The sequence below is a fragment of the Macrotis lagotis genome, chromosome 1 (assembly GCF_037893015.1).
Source record: "Macrotis lagotis isolate mMagLag1 chromosome 1, bilby.v1.9.chrom.fasta, whole genome shotgun sequence".
Classification (NCBI taxonomy): domain Eukaryota; kingdom Metazoa; phylum Chordata; class Mammalia; order Peramelemorphia; family Peramelidae; genus Macrotis; species Macrotis lagotis.
Genome location: NC_133658.1, coordinates 45,827,275 through 45,846,973, shown reverse-complemented (window position 1 = coordinate 45,846,973; position 19,699 = coordinate 45,827,275). Strand labels below are relative to the sequence as shown.

Below are 19,699 nucleotides of genomic sequence, written 5' to 3'. Positions count from 1 at the left end.
CAGCCAGATGCTGAAGGACAGGCAGCAATCTGATCCAGTGAGAAAGGACTCACCTACAAGAAGACTCAGTTCTGCTGCCCCAAGGAGCATTGCACCATCCGATGAGGTGATTAGAAAAAATATCTAAAGGATAGGGAAAGGGCTCAGATCAGCACAGTTCTATAATATAGACACTAATCTGTTGTCATAAACCTGTCATTCCTCACTTAGTGCCTGACACCTAAATCCTTTCCCCAAACTCCCTGGTCATTATGGAAGCTTACTAATGTTCCTTCCAAAACCAGTTTTCACCTTCATGTCACAGTAAGGAAAAAGCTCAATACTTTCTATGTGTACAGGGACTATTTAAAAATATGGAAAGTATTTTAAAACCTACTCCTTGAAACAGAAACATTTGTACTCCTTTTTCTACATATATCTGATAGACAGGAAAATGGGATACCGACTTTCACTCCTCCTCTATGGACAAGGTAATTTTGAAAAAAATTACAATCTTTGTCCAACCAGAGGTTCTCCCTTGTCTATTTACATTGCAAAAGTTGATCAAAAATGCAATGACATTGCAAAAGTTGATCAAAAATGCAATGACATTGAAGAGAGTCGACTAAGACATCAATAATTAGTGTTTGAATGTGGGTCAGGATTTTGGAGTGAACATTGAGAATGGAAAGGAACTCACTCTGTCTGGGTCTTTGTTCTTCAATGTTGAGTAGGAAAATTATAGATGGCCTGAGCATGATGATGACAGCCAGATGCTGAAGGACAGACAACAGTTTGATCCAGTGAGAAAGGACTCACCTATAAGAAGATTCACTTCTACTGCCCGAAGGATCATTGCTCCATCACATGAGGTAATGAGAAAGAACATCAAAAACATGGGGAATTGGATCATTGCTCCATCACATGAGGTAATGAGAAAGAACATCAAAAACATGGGGAATTGGATCAGATCTGGGCAGTCCTGTAATATACACAGTCATCCTTTGTCACAAAGATGTCATTCCTCAGTTAGTGACTGACAGCTAAATCCTTTCACCAAGTTCCTGGACATTATGGAACCTTACTAATGTTCCTTCCAAAACCAGTTTTCACTTTAATGTCACACTAAGGAAAAAGCTCAATACTTTCTATATGTACAAGGAGTATTTAAAAGTCTACTCCTTGAAATAGAAACAGCAAATTGCTTGAACATTTATACTCCTTTTTCTATATATAATTGATAGGCAGAAAAATGGGCTACCTACTTTCATTCCTCCTGTATGGACAAGGTAATTTTGAAAATTTACAATCTTTGTATAACCAGAGCTTCATCCACGTCAATTTTCATTGGAAAAGGTGGGCGAAAATGCAATGAGATTGAAGAGAATAGACTAAGATATCATAAGTTAGTGTTGGACTGTCATTCAGGGTTTGGGAGTAAACATTGAGAAAGGAAAGGAACTCATGGTGTCTGGGTCTTTGTTCTTCAATATTGAGTAGGAAAAAGACAGATGGCCTGAGCCTCAGGATGACAGCCAAATTCTGAAGGATGGGCAGCAATCTGAACCAGTGAGAAAGGACTCACCTACAAGAAGACTCAGTTCTGCTGCCCCAAGGACCCTTGCTCCAGCAGATGAGGTGATCAGAAAGAACATCTAAAGGATGTGGAAAGGGCTCAGATCTGGAAAGTCCTGTAATATAGACAATCATCCTTTTTCTCAATGCTGTCATTCCTCAGCTAGTACCTGACATCTAAATAATTTCCCCAATCTCCCTGGTCATTGTGGAACCTTATTAATGTGCCTTACAAAACCAGCTTTCAATTTTATGTCATACTCACTAAGGAAAAACTCAGTGCTTTCTATGTGCACAGAGAGTATTTAAAAATGTGCTCCCTGAAATAGAGACAGCAAATTGCCTGAACATTTGTACTCCTTTTTTCTATGTGTAACTGATAGGCAGGAAAATGGGCTTCCTACTTTCACTCCTCCTCTATGGACAAGGTAATTTTGGAATATTACAATCTTTCTCCAACCAGAGGTTGTCCCTCTACAATTTTCACTGCAAAAGTTGATCAAAAATGCAATGAGATTGAAGAGAGTAGACTAAGATATCCTAAGTTAGTGTTGGACTGTGGGTCAGGTTTGGGAGTGAACATTGAAAACGGAAAGGAACTCATGGTGTCTGGGTCTTTGTTCTTCAATGATGAGTAGGGAACAGACAGATGGCCTGAGCCTGAGGATGACAGCAAGATGCTCAAGGACTGGCAGAAATCTTATCCAGTGAGAAAGGACTCACCTACAAGAAGACTCAGTTCTGCTGCCCCAAGGAGCATTGCTCCATCCGATGAGGTGATCACAAAAAAATATCTAAAGGAAAGGGAAAGGACTCGGATTGGAACAGTTCTATAATATAGACACTTATCTGTTGTCATAAAGCTGTCATTCCTCACTTAGTGTCTGACACCTAAATCCTTTCCCCAAGCTCCCTGGTCATTATGGAACCTTACTAATGTTCCTTCCAAAAACAGTTTTCACTTACATGTCACACTAAGGAAAAAGCTCAATATTTTCTATTTATACAAGGAGTATTTAAAAGTCTACTTCTTGAAATAGAAACAGCAAATTGCCTGATCATTTGTACTCCATTTTCTATATGTAACTTATAGGCAGGAAAATGGGCTACCTACTTTCACTCCTCCTTTATGGACAAGGAAATTTTGAAAAATTACAATCTTTCTCCAACCAGAGGTTGCCCTTTGTCTATTTTCATTGCAAAGAGTAAACTAAGAAATCATAAGTTAGTGTTGGAATGTGGGTCAGGGTTTTGGAGTGAACATTGAGAATGGAAAGGAACTCATGCTGTCTGGGTCTTTGTTCTTCAATGTTGAGTAGGAAAAAGACAGAAGGCCTCAGCCTGATGATGACAGCCAGATGCTGAAGGACAGACAACAATCTGATCCAGTGAGAAAAGACTCACCTATAAGAAGACTCAGTTCTTCTGCCCAAAGGAGCATTGCTCCATCACATGAGGTAATCAGAAAGAACATCGAAAACATGGGAAAGTGGATCAGATCTGGACAGTCCTGCAATATAGACACTCATCCTTTGTCACAAAGTTGTCTTTCCTCAGTTAGTGACTGATACCTAAATCCTTTCCCCAAACTCCCTGGTCATTATGGAACCTTACTAATGTTCCTTACAAAACCAATTTTCACTTTCAAGTCACACTAAGGAAAAAGCTCAATACTATCTGTGTGTACAAGGAGTATTTAAAAGTCTACTCCCTGAAATAGAAACAACAAATTCCCTGAGCATTTGTACTCCTTTTTTTACATGTAACTGATAGGGAGGAAAATGGGCTACCTACTTTCATTCCTCCTCCATGGACAAGATAATTTTGAAAATTTACAATATTTGTCCAACCAAAGCTTGTCCCTCATCCATTTTCATTGCAAAAGATAAGCGAAAATGCAATGAGATTGAAGAGAGTAGACTAAGATATCATAAGTTAGTGTTGGACTGTCATTCAGGGTTTGGGAGTGAACATTGAGAAAGGAAAGGAACTCATGGTTTCTGGGTCTTTGTTCTTCAATAATGTGTAGGAAAAAGACAGATGGCCTGAGCCTCAGGATGACAGCCAGATGATGAAGGACAGGCAGCAATCTGATCCAGTGAGAAAGGACTCACCTATAAGAAGACTCAGTCCTGCTGCCCCAAGGACCATTGCTCCAGCAGATGAGGTGATCAAAAAGAACATCTAAAAAACAGGGAAGGGGCTCAGATCTGGACTGTTCTATAATATTGACACTCCTCCTTTGTCACAAAGCTGGCATTCCTTAGTTAGTGACTGACACCTAAATCCTTTCACCAAGCTTACTGGTCATTATGAAACCTTACTAATGTTTCTTCTAAAACCAGCTTTCACTTTCATGTCACATTAACTGAGGAAAAAGCTCAGTAATTTCTATATGTACGGATATTTAAAAATATGGAAAGTATTTTAAAATCTATTCCCTAAAATAGAAACAGCAAATTACCCTCAACATTTGTACTCCGTTTTCTATATGTAACTGATAGGCAGGAAAATGGGCTAGCAGGAAAATGGGCTACCTACTTTCACTCCTCGTCTATGGACAAGGTAATTTCGAAAAATTACAATCTTTGTTCAACCAGAGGTTGTCCCTTGTCTATTTTCATTGCAAAAGTTGATCAAAACTGCAATGAGATTGAAGAGAGTAGACTAAGATATCATAAGTTAGTGTTGGACTGTGGGTCAGCGTTTGGGATTGAACATTGAGAATGGAAATGAACTCATGGTGTCTGGGTCTTTGTTCTTCAATGTTGAGTAGGAAAAATACAGATGGCCTGAGCCTGAGGATGACAGCCAGATGCTAAAGGACAGGCAGCAATCTGATCCAGTGAGAAAGGACTCACCTACAAGGAGACTCAGTTCTGCTGCCCCAAGGAACAATGCTCCATCAGATGAGGTGATCACAGAAAACATCTAAACGATAGGGAAAGGGCTCAGATCTGGACAGTTCTGTAAAATAGCAAGTCATACATTGTCACAAAGCTGTCTTCCTCAGTTAGTGACTGCCACCTAAATCCTTTCACCAAGCTCCCTGGTCATTTTAGAACTTTACTAATGTTCCTTCCAAAACTAGCTTTCAGTTTCATGTCACACTCACTAAGGAAAAATCTCAATACTATCTATGTGTACAGAGAGTATTTAAAAATCTACTCCCTGAAATAGAAACAGCAAATTGCCTGAACATTTGTACTCCTTTTTCTATATGTAACTGATAGGGAGGAAAATGGGCTTCCTACTTGTAGTCCTCCTCTATGGACAAGGTAATTTTGAAAAATTACAATCTTTGTCCAACCAGAGGTTGTCTACAATTTTCATTGCAAAAGTTGATCAAAAATGCTATGAGATTTAAGAGAGTAGATTAAGATATCATAAGTTTGTGCTGAACTGTGGGTCAGGTTTGGGAGTGAACATTGAGAATGGAAAGGAACTCTTGGTGTCTGGGTGGGTCTTTGTTCTTCAATGTTGAGTAGGAAAAAGATAGATGGCCTGAGCCTCAGGATGACAGCCAGATGCGGAAGGACAGGCAGCAATCTGATCCAGTGAGAAAGGACCCATCTATAAGAAGACTCAGTTCTACTGCCCAAAGTAGCATTGCTCTATCACATGAGGTAATCAGAAAGAACATGTAAAACATGAGAAAGGGCTCTGATCTGGACAGTTCTGCAATATAGACACTCATCCGTTGTCAAAAGCTGTTATTCCTCAGTTAGTGCCTGACACCTAAATCCTTTCCCCAAGCTCCCTGGTCATTATGGAACCTTACTAATATTCCTTCCAAAACCAGCTTTCATTTTCATGTCACTCTCTAAGGAAAAAGCTCAATACTTTCTATGTGTACAGAGAGTACTTAAAAATCTACTCCCTGAAATAGAAATAGCAAATTGGCTGAACATTTGTACTCCTTTTTCTATATGTAAGTGATCGGCAGGAAAATGAGCTAACTACTTTCACTCTTCCTCTATGAACAAGGTAATTTTGAAAAATTACAATCTTTGTCCAACCAGAGGTTGTCCCTTGTCAATTTTCATTCCAAAACTTGATCAAAAAGGCAATGAGATTGATGAGAGTTGACTAAGATATCATAAGTTAGTGTTGGACTGTGCTTCGGGGTTTGGGAGTAAACATTGAGAATCGAAAGTAACTCATCGTGTCTGGGTCTTTGTTCTTCAATGATGACTAGGGAAAAGACAGATGGCCTGAGCCTGAGGATGATAGCCAGATGCTCAAGGACAGGCAGCAGTCTTATCAAGTGAAAAAGGACTCACCTATAAGAAGACTCAGTTCTACTGCCCCAAGGAGCATTTCTCCATCACATGAGGTAATCAGAAAGAACATCTAAAACACAGGGAAGGGGCTCAGATCTGGACCGTCCTGTAATAGAGACACTCCTCCTTTGTCACAAAGCTGGCATTCCTCAGTTAGTGACTGACACCTAAATCCATTCACCAAGCTCACTGGTCATTATGGAACCTTACTAATGTTCCTTCCAAAACCAGCTTTTCACTTTCATGTCACATTCACTGAGGAAAAAGGTCAATAATTTCTATGTGTACAGAGAGTATTTAAAAATAAGGAAAGTATTTTGAAATCTATTCCCTGAAATAGAAACAGCAAATTGCCTCAACATTTGTACTCCTTTTTCTATATGTAACTGATAGACAGGAAAATGTGCTACCTACTCTCACTCTTCCTCTATGGACAAGGTAATTTTGAAAAATTTCAATCTTTGTCCAACCAGAGGTTGTCCCTCATCTATTTTCATTGCAAAAATTGATCAAAAATGCAATGAGACTAAAGAGAGTAGACTAAGATATCATAAGTTAGTGTTGGACTGTGGATCAGGGTTTAGGAGTGAACATTGAGAATGGAAAGCAACTCATGGAGTCTGGGTCTTTGTTCTTCAATGATGAGTAGGGAAAAGACAGATGGCTTGAGCCTGAGGATGACAGCCAACAATCTGATCCAGAGACAAAGGACTCACCCATAAGAAGACTCAGTTCAACTGCCCCAAGGAGCATTGCTCCATCACATGAGGTAATCAGAAAGAACATCGAAAACATGGGGAAGGGGCTCAGATCTGGACAGTCCTGTAATATAGACACTCATCCTTTGTCACATAGCTGTCATTCCTCAGTTAGTGCCTAACACTTAAATCCTTTCACCAAGCTCCACGGTCTTTGCGGAACCTTACTAATGTTCCTTCCAAAACCTGCTCTCACTTTCATGTCACACTCACTAAGGAAAAATCTCAATACTTTCTATGTGTACAGAGAGTATTTAAAAATATGGAAGGTATTTTAAAGTATACTCCCTGAAATAGTATCAGCAATTTGCCTGAAAATTTGTACTCTTTGTTCTATATGTACCTGATAGGCAGGAAAATGGGCTACCTACTTTCACTCCTCCTCTATGGTCAAGGTAATTTTGAAAAATTACTATCTTTGTCCAACCAGAGGTTGTCCCTTGTCAATTTTGTTTGCAAAACTTGATTAAAAAGCAATGAGATTGATGAGAATAATCTAAGATATCATAAGTTAGTATTGGACTGGGCATCAGGGTTTGGGAGTGAACATTGAGAATGGAAAGTAACTCATGGTGTCTGGGTCTTTGTTCTTCAATGTTGAGTAGGAAAAAGACAGATGGCCTGAGCCTGAGGATGACATCCAGATGCTCAAGGACAGGCAGCAATCTTATCCAGTGAAAAAGGACTCACCTATAAGAAGACTCAGTTCTGCTGTGCCAAGAAGCATCGCTCCATCAGATGAGGTGATCACAAAGAACATCTAAAGGATGTGAGAAGGGCTCAGATCTGGAAAGTTCTGTAATATAAACACTCATCCATTGTCACAAAGCTGTCATTCCTCAGTTAGTTCCTGACACCTAAATCCTCTCACCAAGCTGTCTGGTCATTATGGAACCTTACTAATGTTCCTTCCAAAACCAGCTTTCACTTTCATGTCGTACTCATTAAGCAAAAGCTCAGTCCTTTCTATGTGTACAGAGAGTATTTAAAAATCTACTCCCTGAATTTGAAACAGAAAATTGCCTGAACATTTGTACTCCTTTTTCTACATGTAACTGATAGGCAGGAAAATGGACTGCCTACTTTCACTCCTCTTCTATGGACAAGGTAATTTTGAAAAATTACAATCTTTGTCCAACCAGAGGTTGCAATTTTCATTGCAAAACTTGATCAAAAAGGCAATAAGATTGATGAGAGTAGACTAACATATCACAAGTTAGTGTTTGACTGTGGGTCAGGGTTTGGGAGTGAACATTGAGAATGGAAAGTAACTCATGGTATCTGGGTCTTTGTTCTTCAATGTTGAATAGGAAAAAGACAAATGGCTTGAGCCTGAGGATAACAGCCAGCATGACAGGAAGAAATCTTATCCTTTGAAAGAGTATTCACCTACAAGAAAACTCAGTTCTGCTGAGAAGGGAATCATTGTACCCACAGTAAAGGTGAGAAGAAAACCAAACTGGTGGGAAGAGTTGCTACCTCTGGACAATGTTTTTTGTCATCTAGACATTCTTCCTTTGTCACAGAACTTTCATTCCTTGGTGATTAGCTCACATCTAAAATCCATTGACCAACCTCATTACTGGACTTCCTTGTTACCATCCAACTTTGCTTATCTTACTACCAAACCCAAGTTTCATTTCCATGCCATTCTCACTGAAGAAAAAAGGGCAATACTTCCAACAGAATATATTTGAAGATATACAGCCCTGAAATTAGAGGGTCAAATTACCTGAACTTTTGCACCACTTTTTCTGGTTTACTGTCTCAGTTGTTTTAGAGGTGAAAAGGAGAAAGGGATGATCATAGAATGCTGGAGATAGTCAACCTACTTTCACTCCTCTTCTTGGAATAAGAAAGTAAAACTAGTTTGTTTCCAGCCAAACCCAATCTCACTTTTACTTTCTTTGAAAGATTTGGTGAAAAAAAAGTATCAATATTGGTGACAGCAGACCAAGAAATCATAAGTTAGTATGTGGGATTTTGGGTTAGGGTGTTGATACAGACAGATGGCCTTAACCCAAGGATGAGAAACAGAAATCAACAATAAGACTTAGTTCTACTGAGAAGAGTACCATTGCAGAAATGGTGAGCAGACCAAAGAATACCAAAATGGTAGTGAAAGGGTATAGCTCAGGACAGTCCTTCTATATTCTAGACCCCGTTTTTTCTCACAGAGTTGTCATTTCTCAGTCAGTAGCTAACAGTTAAAATGCTATCATCAAACTCACTACTTGGATTTCTGGCCAGGGCTCATTTTCATGTCACAGTCACTAAAGAAAAAGGTCAGTAGGGTCAAATCACCTGAACCTTTGATCCACTCTTTCCCATTTCCTATTTGAGTTTAGTTGTTTTTCAGTTGTTTTACAGTTGAAAGGCAAAGGAGAAATGGATGGGAGTAGAGGGCAGAATGTATGCTACCTACTTCCATTCATACCTTATGAGCAAGGAATTTTGAAAAATTAAAGCATAATTATTCCCTTTTCCAGCCAAACCAAATCCCACTTGGATTTTCTCTCCAAGAGTTGGTAGAAGGTGAGAGGGCAAGATGTTGATGCTAACAGTCCATAAATCTCAGAATTAAGTGAGGGACTGTAGCTCAAAAAATTGGGAGTCAGCACTGAAGATAGAAAGTAATCCTTCGTGTCTTGGGCTTTGTTTTTCAATGATGAGTAGGAAAAAGACATATGGCCTGAGCCTAAGGATACAAAACAGATTATCCAGGATGAGATGGGATCCTGTCCAGTGACACAGGAATCAGCAACAAGACAACCCAGTTCTGCTGAGAAGAGGATCATTGCAGAAATGGTGAGCAGACCAAAGAATATCAAAATGCTGGGGAAAGGAGACCACTCTGGACAGTCCTTCTATAATCTAGACAGCCATCCTTTGTCACGCAGTTGTCATTCCTCTGTCAGTGCCTCACACCTTTGACCAAGCTCACTCCTAGGATTTTCTGTCATCACTTAAACTTGTTTATCTTCCTACAGACAAAGTGTTATAAAAATCTCCAGCTCTAAAATAGGACCAAATCACCTGGGCCTTTGCACCACTTTTTCCCACTTCCTATTTGAAGTTGACCACTGAGTTAGTTTTTTTATAATTGAAAAGAAAAGGAGAAATGTATGGAAATAGAGAACAAAATATGAGCCAGCTACTGACACTCCTCCTCTGTGAGCAAAGGTTTTAGAAAATGAAAGTGAAAGTCATTTTCTCAGCCAAACATACTCCCACTTTGATTTTCTCCATAAGAATCAGTAAAAACAGGGAAAGAGGTTGATGCTAAAATCACAGGCTGAAGTGAGGAATGAACAATGAAGGTAGAAATTAATTCCAGTTGACTGGTCCTTTGTTCCTCAATGATGAGTAGGAAAAAGACAGATGGCCTGAGCCTGAGGGTAACAGCCAGATTTCCAGGAATAGGAAGCCATCTTATCCACTGAGAAAGGACTCACCTACAAAAAAGACTCAGTTCTGCTGAGAAGAGAACCATTCCACAAGCAGAAGTGAGCAGAAAGAACATCAAAATGGGGGGGGGGGGGTGGAAGGGGACAGCTCTGGATAGTGTGGCTCACACCTAAAATCCTATGACCAAAATTACTACTAGGCTTCCTGGTAACCATCTCATTATGCTTATCCTACTGTCAATGTTGACTTTCATTTTCATGTCACACTCACCTAAGAAAAAGGTCAAAATTTTCAATAAGGAAGCAGTGTTATAAAATCTCCTGCTCTAAAATAGGAGGACCAAATCACTTGAACCTTTGCACCACTTTTCCCCAGTGAGGTTGTTCACTGGGTAAGTTTCTTGTTTTTCCCACAGTTGAAAAGAAAAGGAGGAATGGATGGAAATAGAGAGGAAAATGTGGGCCACCTACTCACATTCCTCCTCTGTGAGCTACTCACATTCCTCCTCTATGAGCTAGGTATTTTGGAAAATGATTTGATTTTCTCTACAAGAATCAGTTGAAGCAGGGGAAGAAGTTGATGCTAACAGATCACAAAATCATAGGATGAAATGAGGGAATATGGCTCAGGGAATTAGGGGCAGTGAATGTAGAAATTAATTCCTTTTGACTGGACCTCTGTTCTTCAGTAATGAGTAGGAAAAAGACAGATGGCCTGAGCCTGAGGATGACAGCCAAATTCCCAGGGATAGGAAGCAATCTTATCCATTGAGAAAGGGCTCACCTTCAAGTACACTCAGTTCTGCTGAGAAGAGGACCATTTGCAAACAGAAGAGTTGAGCAGAAAGTATCAAGATGGGATTAAGGGGACAGTTCTGGGCAGTCCTTCTATAATCCAGACACCTATCCTTTTGGCATAGAACTGTCATTCCTCAGTCAATAGCTCACACCTAAAATCCTATGACCAAACTCACTACTAGGCTTCCTGGTCATCATTCAACTATACTTATTGAACTATCAATGCCAACTTTCATTTTCATGTTAAGAAAAAGGTCATTATTCTCAACAATTCCGGAGAGTATTATAACATATAGTGCTCTGAAATAGGAGGGCCAAATTACCTGAACCTGTGCACCCCACTTTCTCACTCCCTGTTTGTAGATGGCAACTTGGATTAGTTTCTAGGCTGTTTTAGAGTTGAAAAGCAAAAGAGAAATGGGTAGGAATAAAGGGCAGAAGGTAGCTACCCACTATCACTTCTCCATGAAAGCAGTCTCCTTTCAAGCCAAAGACACTCTCACTCCAATTGGTCTTTGCTAGAGCTGTTAGAAGAAGACACCAAGAGATAGATCAGAGCAGATCAAATCATGGGATAAAGTGAAGGACTTTGGGTTAGGGTATTGGGAGTGAGCATGAAAGGTGGGCAGGGACTTGATGACAGAGACTTTGTTTTGCAATGATGGGCAGGAAAAAGACAGATGGCCAGAGATCAAGGATGGCAGCCAGATTCTCAGGGAGAGGAAGCAACGTTATCCACTGAAACAGGACTCATGTATAAGAAGACTCAGTTCTCCTGAGAAGAGGACCATTACTCCAGAAGAGGTAAACAAAAGAAGAGAAAAATGGTGGGGAAAGTGACTGCTCTAGACAGACCTTCTGTAATCTAGAAACCCATCCTTTGTCACAGAATTGTCATTCCTCTGTAAGTGGTTAACTCCTAAAATCCTATCACCAACTTCACTCCTAGGAATTAGAATCATCATTGAATCTTGCTTATCCTCCTACTCAAGCAAAGTTTCAATTTCATCTTGTACTAACCAAAGAAAAAGGTTAATACTTTCAAAAGTTAGGGAGAGTATTACAATATATACAGTGCTAAAATCAAAGAACCAAATCACTTTGCAGTACTTTTTCAAATTTCCAATTTGTGACTGTCAACTAGGTTACCTTCTTGGATATATTAGAGTTTAAAAGAAAAGGAGAAATGAGTGGTAGTGGAGGGCAGATGGTAGGATAGCCACATTCACTATTCTTCTGTGAGCAAGGAATTTTGGAAAAAGGAACTGAGAATAGTTTCTTTTCCAAATCATGCAACCTCCAATTTGATTTTTTAGAGGGCAGAGATTAATGAGAGTAGACCAAGACATCATAGAATAAGTATGGAACTAGGGGGTCAGGATGTTATGAGTAAGCAGAAAAGGTAGAAAGTAAGTTATTGATGACTGGGTTGATCTTCAATGATGAGAAGGGAAAAGGAAGATGGACTGAATCAGAGGAAGGAAAGGAGATTCCCAGAGAGAAGGAATCTTATCTATTAGAACAGGACTCAGCTACAAGATGACTCAGTTCTGCTGATGACAACTATTGTTGCAGAACAATCCCCAAAAAAAGTGGGAAAGGGGACAATTCTAGACAGTCCTTCTGTAATCTATAAACCCATTCTTTGATACAGAGTTGGCATTCCTCAATCAGGGACTAGTAACCTAAAATCCAATGACCAAGTTCCTAGGAATTAGGGTTATCATTGAACCTTGCTTATCCTCCTTCCCAAGCAAGGTTTCTCTTTAAAGTCATGCTCACTGAAGAAAAGGGGGTAAATACTTTGAAAAGGTAGGGAGAATATTGTAAAATATACAGTGTTTTAAAAAAAGGAGAGGGCTAGATCACCTTTGCACCATTTTTTGCAATTTCCTATTTGTGACTGGGAGCTGGATTACCTTCTTGGTTGTTTTAGGATTCATAAGCAAAGGAGAAAATGAGTGATAGTGGAGGGCAGACGGTGGGCTACCTACATTTTTTCCTCCTCTGTGAACAAGGAACTTTGGAAAAAAGGTGAAAACTGTCTCTGAATTCAATTCCCATTCAATTCCCATTTTGATTTTCTCTGTAAGAGTTGGTAGAAGAGGGCAAATAGAGAACAGACCAACATGTCATAGGATAAAGTGTGAGACTTAGGGTGTGAGGGTATTGGGAGTGAGAATTGAAAATATAAAGTAGTTCCTGATGACTGGTCCTTTTTCCTCCAATGATGAGTAGGAAAAAGAAAGATGGCCAGTGCCAGAGGAAGACAGGGAGGCTCTCAGGGAAAGGAAGCAATCTTATCCATTGGAACAGGACTCAGCTACAAGACCATTCAGTTCTGCTGAGGAGAGGACTACTGCTCCAGCAGGAGAGGTAAGCAGAAAGAACCACAAAATGATGGGGAAAGGGGACAGTTCTGGATGTTCCTTCTGTAATCTAGAAACTCATCCCTGGTCACACACTTGTTATTCCTCAGTCAGTGGCTAAAACTGATAATCCTTTGATCAAGGTCATTCCTAGGAATTAGGGTCATCATTGAACCTTGCTTATACTACCCAAATAAGGTTTTAAATTCCTGTCATACTCACTGAAGAATAAGGGGTTAATATTTTTAAAAAGTTAAGGGAGAGTATATAAAATATACAATACTAAAATAAGGGGGTCAAATTGTCTTTGCACCACTTTTTGCAATTTCCTATTTGTGACTGGGAGCTGGATTACCTTCTTGTTGGATTACCTTCTTGTTGTTTTAGAGTTCAAAAGCAAAACAGAAATGGGTAACAGTAGGAAAGCAGATGGGATGGTGGGATACCTATAATCACTCTTCCTCTGTGAGCATGGAATTTTGGAAGAAGAAAGTGAAAACAATCTCTTTTCCAAATAATCCAACTCCCATTGGGATTTTCTTTACAAGAGTTGAGAAAAGCAAGCCAAGACATCATAGAGTTAGCATTGAAGGTACAAAGTAGTTCCTGATGACTGACCTTTTTCCTCCAATTATTAGGAAAAGGGAAGATGGCCAGTACCAGAGGTAGGCAGAGAAATTCTCAGGGAGAGGAAGCTATCTTATCCATTGGAACAGGACCCAGCTACAAGAAGACTCAGTTATGCTGAGAAGAGGACCATTGCTCCAGCAGGAGAGGTGAACAGAAAGGAAACTCAAAATGGTAGAAAGTCTCTCTGTAATATAAAAAAACCCATCATTTTGTCACAGAGTGATCATTCCTCAGTCAGTGGCTAACAACAAAAATTCTATGACCAATAGGAATTAAGGTCATCATTGAACCTATTATCCTCCTACCCAAGCAAGGTTATCATTGAACCTATTATCCTCCTACCCAAGCAAGATTTCAATTTCATGTCTTACTTGCTGTAGAAAAAGGGGGTGAATACTTTTAAAAGGCAGGGCAAGTACTAGAAGACATTCAATACTAAAATAGGAGGGAAAAATTACCTTTACACCACTCTGTTATTTCCAAATAGTGATTGGCAGCTAGATTATCTTCTTGGTTGTTTTATAGTTAAATGGCAAAATAGAAATGGGTGATGGTGTAGTATACCTACATCCATTCCACCTCTGTGAACAAGGAATTTTGGAAGAAGAAGTCTCTTTTCCAAAAAAACTCAACTCCCATTAGAAGAGAGCAAAGAGGTTGAAGAGAGTAGATCAATCCCTCTTAGGATGAAGGGTGGGGATTAGAGGTCAGGGTGTTGCCAGTGAGCATTGAAGGGAGAAAGTTTTTCCTGATACCTGGCACTTTTTATCCAATGATGAATAGGAAAAGGGAAAATGGTCAGTGCCAGAGGAAGGCAGGGAGATTATCAGGGAAAAGAAGCAATCTTATCCATTGGAACAGGACTCAGCTGTAAGAAGGCTCAGTTTTGCTGAGAAGAGGACAATTGCTCCAGCAGGAGAGGTGAGCAGAGAGAAACCACAAAAAGGTGGGGAAAGGGGACAACTCTAAGCAGTCCTTCTATAATCTAAAAACCCCATCCTTTGTCACAGAGTTGTCATGGCTCAGTCAGTAGTTAACACCAAAAATCCCACGACCAAGCTCGCTCTTAGCAATTAGGCTTATCATTGAATTTTGCTTATCATCCTACCCAAACAAGTTGTCAAATTCATGTCATACTCACTGAAGAAAAGTGGGTTAATATTTGTAATATGTAGGGGAGAATAATATAAAATATTTAGTGTTACAATAGGAGGGCCAAATCACCCTTGCATGACTTTATCCATTTTTCTATTTTTGCTTGGCAGTTGGATTACTTTCTTGGTTTTTTTTAGGGTTAAAAAGGAAAGGAGAAATGAGTAGGTATGGAGCAGAATATAGGCTACCTACATTCACTCTTCCTTTGTGAACAAGGAATTTTTGAAAAGGAAAGTTGAAACAGTTTCTCTTCCAAGCACCCAACTCAAATTTTGATTTTCTCTGCAAGACTTGGTAGAAGAGGGCAAAGAGCTTGATGAGAAAGTGTTAAAGGCAGAATGCAGTTCCTGATGACTGGGCCTTTCCTATCCTTTCTCAATTATGAATAGGAAAAAGGAAGATGGCCAGTGCCAGAGGAAGGCAGGGATATTCTCAGGGAAAGAAAGCAGTCTTATCCATTGGAACAGGACTCAGCTACAAGAAGACTCAGTTCTGCTGAGAAGACCACTGTACCAACAGAAAAGGTGAATAGAAAGAACCACAAAGTGCTGGAGAAAGGGAAAGCTCTAGGCCTTGTAATCTTGAAACCTAATCTCTGTCTCAAAGATGTCATCCCTCAGTGGCTAAAACTGAAAAGCCTGTGACCAAGCTCACACCTAGAAATTAGGGCCATTATTAAAACTTGCAAAATTTCAATTTCAAGTCATACTCTCTGAAGAAAAAGGGGTTTAATACATTCAAAAGTAGGAAGAATATTATAAAGTATACAGTGCTAAAACTGGAAGATCAAATCATATTTGAACCACTTCTTCCAATTTCCTATTTGGCATTAGCAGCTGGGTTACCTTCTTGTTTTAGAATTCAAATGCAAAGGAGAAATGGGGGACACTAGTGAGCAGATGTTGGAATACCTACATTCACTACTCCTATCTGCCCAAGAAATTTTGTAAAACAAAAGTAAAAATAGTCTCCTTTCCAAACAACTCAACTTTTATTTTGATTTTCACTGCAAGAGTTGGTAGAAAAGGGCAAAGGTGGCAAAACTTCATAGATACACTGTGGGACAAGTGTTGGGAGTGAGTATTGAACGTAAAAAGTATATCTGATGACTGGCCCTTTTTCTTCCAATAGTGAGTAGGATATAGAAAGATGGCCAGTGCCAGATGAAGGCAGTTATCCATTAGAATGTTATCCATTAGAACAGGACTTAGCTGCAAGATGATTCAGTTCTACTGAGAAGAGGACTATTGCTCCAGCAGAAGAGGCGAGGGAAAGAATAGAAAAATGATGGCTAAGAGGACAGCTCTAAACTGTCCTTCAATAATCTCAAAACCCATCCTTGGTCACAGACTTGTCATACCACAGTCAATGGCGAGCACCGAAAACACTAAACTCATTCCTCGGAAATTAAGGATAGGAAATTAGGGAGAATCATTAAAGCTTGCTTATCATTTACCCAAGCAAGGTTTCAAATTCAGGTAATATTCACTGAAGAAAAATACTTTATAAATAAGGTAGAGGAGAGTATTATAAAATATACATTGTTAAAAATAGAAAGCCCAAATCACTATTGCACCACTTTTCCCAATTTCCTGTTTGTAGTTGGCAGCTGGATTACCTTCTTCATGGTTTTAGAGTTCAAAAACAAAAGAGAAATGGATGACAGTGGAGGACAGATGGTGGGATACCCACATTCATTCTTCTTCTGAGAAAGGAATTTGGGGGTGGGGGGAGTAAAAACAATCTCTTTTCCAAACAACCCAACTCTCATTTAGATTTTCTAACTCTCATTTTGATTATTTTGGTAAAGAAGTTGATGAGAGCAGACCAAAATTTCATATAATAAAATGTGGGACTAGGGATCAGATTTTGGGGAGTGAATATTGTTTCCTGATGACTGTGCCTTTGTCATTCAATGATGAACAGGAAAAAGGAAGATGGCAAGAACCAGAAGAAGGCAGGGAGAGTCTCAGGGAGAGAAATTTATCTTATCCACTGGAACAGGACTCAGCTACAAGAAGACTCAGTTCTGCTGAGAAGAAGTCCATTACTCCAGTAGTACAGGTGAACAGAAAGAACAACAAAATGATGGGGAAAGAGGACATTCTAGAAATTCTTTCTGTGATCTAGAAACCTATCCTTCATCACAAACTTGTCCTTCCTCAGTCAGTGGCTAACCACTGAAAATCCTATGACCAAGCTTAATCCTAGAAATGAGGGTCATTATTGAACCTTGCTAAATATTTTCCTTGTTAGTAATTTCAAAAACTAAGGGGAGTATTATAAAGTATACAATGGGGGCATGTATATATATATGTATATATATATATATATATGTATATATATACATATATATATATATATACATATATATATATATATTCCTACCTCCTCTGTGAGCAAGGAATTTTGAAAAAGGAAAGTGAAAACACTCTCTTTCCCAAACAACCCAACTCAAATTTTTGTATTCTCTGCTATAGATGGTAGATGAAGGCAAAGAGGTTAATTAAAGCAGGTCAAGACTTCATAGGATAAACTGTGGGACAAGGGATCAAATTGCTGGGAGTGAGCATTGAAGGAAGAAAGTTGTTCCTAATGACTGGTTTTTTGTCCTCCAATGATGAGTAGGAAAAAGAAATATGGCCAGTGCCAGAAGAAAGCAGGGAGACTCTCATGGAGAGGAAGCAATTTTATCCATTAGAACAGGACTCAGTTGCAAGAAGATTCCACTCTGCTGAGAAGAGGGCCAGTGTTCCTGCAGAAGAGGTGAGAAGAACCACAACATCATGGGGAAAGGGGAGAGCTTTAGACTGTCCTTCTAGAAACCCATTCTTGGTCACAGACTTGTCATTCCTCAGTCAGTGGCTAACAGTGAAAATCCAATAACCAAACTCCCTCCTAGAAATTAGGGTCATCATTGAACCTTGCTTATCCTCCTACCCCAGCAAAGTTTCAATTTCATGCCATACTCACTGAAGAAAAATGGATTAATTCTTTCAAAATGTAGGGAGAGTATCATGAATAGTGCTAAAACAGGAAGATAAAATCACCTTTGCACTACTTTTTTTCAAATTTCCTATTTGTGATTGGAAGCTAGATTACATTCTTGGTTTGTTTAGAATTCAAATGCAAAGGAGAAATGGAGGGCAGATGGTGGACTGCCTTCTTTCACACCCCTTTTGTAAGAAAGGAAATTTGGAAAGTGAAAGTGTAAACAGTCTCTTTTCCAAACAACCCAACACCCACTTTGATTTTCTCTGCTATAGTTGATAGAAGAGGGCAAAAGTGGTTAATGAAAGCAGACCAAGACTTCATAGGATACACTGTGGGACTAGTTATCAGGTGGTTAGGATTGAGCATTGAAGGAAGAAAGTGTTTCCTAATGATGGGTAGGAAAAAGAAAGATGGCCAGTGCTAGAAGAAAGTAGAGAGGCTATCAAGGAGAGGAAGCAGTTTCACCCATTAGAACTGGACTCAGATGCAAGAAGACTTACCTCTGCTGAGAAGAGGGTCATTGCTTCAGCAGAGGAGGTGAGAAGAATCACAACATGGTGGGAAAAGAGGAAGCTCTAGAATGTCCTTCTGTAATCTGGAAACCCATCCTTGATCACAGACTTGTCATTCCTCAGTCAGTGGATAACACTGAAAAGCCTATGACCAAGCTCACCCCTAGAAATAATAGGGTCATCATTGAACCTTGCTTATCCTCCTACCCCAGCAAAGTTTCAATTTCATGTTATACTCACTGAAGAAAAAGTAGAGAGTATCATAAAGTAGACAGTGCTAAAATAGGAAGGTGAAATCACTTTTCCTATTTCCTATTTGTGTTTGGCAGCTTAGTGACTTTATTCAAATGCAAAGGGGAAATGAGTGACAGTGGTGGGCAAATGATTGTATACCTACATTCATACCCCCTCCACATTCATACCCCCTCCTGTGAACAAGAAATTTTGGGAAATGAAAGTGAAAACAGTCTTTCTCCCAAACTACCATTTTGATTTTCTCTGCTACAGTTGATAGAAGAGGGCAAAGAGGGAAAGCAGACCAAGCTTCACAAGATACACTGTGGGACCATGGATCAGAATTTGGTGAGGGAGCATAGAAAGTAGAAAGTAGTTCCTAATGACTGGTTCTTTGTCTTCCAATGATGAGTAGGATAAAGGAAGATGGCCAGTGCCAGAAGAAAGCAGGGAGACTCTCAAGGAGAGGAAGCAATTTCCATTAGAACTGGACTCAGCTGCAAGAAGACTTACTTCTACAGAGAAGAAGGTCATTGCTCCAACAGAAGAGGTGAGAAGAATCACAACATTGTGGGGAAAGGGGAAGCTCAATAGAATCTTTCTGTAATCTAGAAACCCATCCTTGTTCACAGATTTTTCATTCCTCAGTCAGTGGCTAACTCTCACAAGCTCACCCCTCGAAATATTAGGGTCATCATTGAAACTTGCTTATCCTCATATCCTAGCAAAGTTTCAATTTCATGTTATACTCACTGAAGAAAAAGTGGCTAATAATTTCAAAAAGTAGAGAAAGTATCATAAAGTAGACAGTGCTAAAATACAAAGGTGAAATCACTTTTCCTCTTTCCTAATTCTGTTTCTCAGCTTGGTGGTTTTAGTTCAAATGCAAAAGGGAAATGGATGACAATGGAGGGCAATTGAATGAATACCTACATTCCTATCTCCTCTTTGAGCAAGGAATTTAGGAAAACGAAAGTGTAAACAGTCTCTTTTCCAAACAACCCA

General features: G+C 39.5%; 2 long non-coding RNA genes across 2 annotated transcripts; both read left to right on the top strand.

Annotated features, from left to right (window-relative positions):
- Positions 1 to 7,932: 7,932 nt before the first annotated feature.
- On the top strand, positions 7,933 to 14,715 carry LOC141497408 (uncharacterized). Its single transcript, XR_012471324.1, has 6 exons — positions 7,933 to 8,037; positions 9,272 to 9,403; positions 11,470 to 11,604; positions 13,039 to 13,176; positions 13,808 to 13,945; positions 14,583 to 14,715. It is a non-coding gene; the product is annotated as an uncharacterized LOC141497408 (long non-coding RNA).
- Positions 14,716 to 16,880: 2,165 nt separating this feature from the next.
- On the top strand, positions 16,881 to 19,243 carry LOC141497430 (uncharacterized). The gene is made up of 3 exons (XR_012471336.1): positions 16,881 to 17,018; positions 17,583 to 17,720; positions 19,110 to 19,243. It is a non-coding gene; the product is annotated as an uncharacterized LOC141497430 (long non-coding RNA).
- Positions 19,244 to 19,699: the final 456 nt, after the last annotated feature.